The sequence below is a fragment of the Rhagoletis pomonella genome, unplaced genomic scaffold (genome assembly GCF_013731165.1).
Source record: "Rhagoletis pomonella isolate Grant_MI unplaced genomic scaffold, Rhpom_1.0 Rhpom_scaffold_00007, whole genome shotgun sequence".
Lineage (NCBI taxonomy): Eukaryota > Metazoa > Arthropoda > Insecta > Diptera > Tephritidae > Rhagoletis > Rhagoletis pomonella.
Genome location: NW_023458561.1, coordinates 45097231 through 45099622, shown reverse-complemented (window position 1 = coordinate 45099622; position 2392 = coordinate 45097231).

Below are 2392 nucleotides of genomic sequence, written 5' to 3'. Positions count from 1 at the left end.
TGCCTATTTCTCGTTGTTCGCTTTGTGTTGCCGCAGTATTCGCCACAATATCTAAACCAAGTAGCGGGCTGATATCTTCGTATTTAGAATTTAAGCTAAAATATTAAATTTTTTGCCTAAAGTACAATGTCCGCTTTGTGGCCGATTTTCTGTTCCGATTGTTTTGGAATGGGTTCCAGATCTTTTTATTTATTTTCTCGGTTATTCTGAGATCTTTTTACGGTTCTGCCGGAACCATTTTTTGATTCATTTGGAATCGAGTTTCGGTTTTTCCGAAACCGTTTTTCGGTTCTTTTGGAATCGAGTTTCGGTTCTTCCGGAACCGTTTTCGGTTCTTTTGGAATCGAGTTTCGTTTACTCCGGAACCGTTTCTCGGTTCTTTTGGAATCGAGTTTTGGTTCCGCTAAAATTTTTTTTTGGCTCTTGTAAGAACCGTACCGGTCGGTTCCCTAAAAGGCCCGGTCCTCGGTTCAGTGCACCTGTATTGCCTATCTACACACAGCGGAAGCTCGATAACTCGTAACACAATGTACAACCTAAATATTACGACTTAAAGCGCAGCTACCCACGGACATAAAAACTGAGAACGTGTCAGCTGACATTGTATAGTATATCCTATGGGATTTGCGTGTTAACGAAAACTCGTCACCGGATGATGTTAGTCTTTCATCTCTCTCTATCAACAGCAAATTTGATATGTTTCTACGCACTTCTGCAGCACGTTGTGTACAGGTTCGTGGATAACCGAGCTCTTATTCTGATTTTAGAGCTACGTGCAAAAACAACTACAAGGAAAAAGCAGAAGCACTCCATACCCCCCCAGGTTGTCGCCTAAGACCTCAGAAAAAATATGGATGACGAGGCTGCAATGCTCCCTGTGAAGGATCACAACACGTTCTGCCCAAACGCTTATTGCCGAGATTCCACGAGATTATCAATCCCACCTAGAATTTGTCGAACAGAGCCATACATCCAGGCCACGTTAGCGGACACCTCACTCATTTGCAGGGTAGATAGGTCATAAAATCTAAGACCGTCTTAGCAAATGTGGACACTTTAGCAGCTTACTTATACAAATTCGACTCCTATTTATCCGGTTTGGGAAAATAACCCGCATGACACTAACCACCTGTCTAAGCTGGGAGGATTGAGATACTGGCTTACCGCCAGGAATGGGTGTAATTGCACTCTACACTGAATGCTCGATGAAGGTGAAGGTGAATAAGCCGAGTGAGGTCTCTATCCGGAAACCTGTACATCATGGAGTCGTATCGGGTAGTGTCTTTCAAGCAAAGGTCTCTGCCGTAGAAAAGGCAGCGGATCTAATACAGAATAGTAATACTCTAATACGAAACGTGGAAACCTTTGCTAGAAACCAAGTTGCACCGAAAGCTTTAAAGGCCGCTAACTGCTCGGGTTCTTCGACATAGCAATTTCAAAGGGAAGGGAATATCAAGTGAAATGTCCAGACGCAGATTGGAAACGCAACTGAGGGAAGTTGAATAGTAAGTAGTCTTTACTATGACACCAATACTCCAACCATGGCGTGTACCAAAAAAGACTCTTATTTAGCAGAAGTTGTCGGAATGCATCACAATTTTCTAGATCGAAGTCCACGGAAGCCGAACTCCCGCACCTCCTCAACACCAACAGACACTACATTGACGTCAGTTCAGGAGCTTTATCGAGATGTTTGCGAGAGCTTGAGTTTCTGGCGGACAGGAGTAACGTCAGAAAATTCGATCAGAAAGTGGGACGACATTTGGAAGATTCTACGACCGGAACAAATTGCTGTAAGAACGAAAACGCTAAGCTGATAGTTGAAGTCCATCGAACGCTTCCCGATTGGCTGAATGTTACCAGCGATGGGAACTTTGAATAATGACCGGATCCCGCAAACGATGATTAGATAATCGATGTACCGTTACGCGATTCTAACGAAAATCAAACACCCGTGGCGTGGCTCAAAAATAACATAGCTGCTGGAGTCGAGGTTTTGTTAGCTGAGCTATTCAAATATGGCTGTGACAAGGTGGAAAGTTTGGGTCAGAATTGGGAACGACCTCTAAGAGCTTTTTGATACCAAGCAAGATACAATAGCAATAGATTACATGAAAAATAGACAATTTCAATTGCAACATAAATTATTTGTTTATTTTATTTTAGTTTTTTTTTTTATAATTTACAACTACGTAAGTACATACACAGAATACACTAATTTACTTAGGTTAAACGATGCGTACACAAACAACACAATATCATAGTAGATGCACTTACATAAATTAGTTAGAACAATACCTACATATGTAGAATCATTATCACTAGGGGCACTAAGTAACATTATCTAAGGAGCTTCAGCTGTGTTTCATTTAACTTTAACACCTTAAGAAAT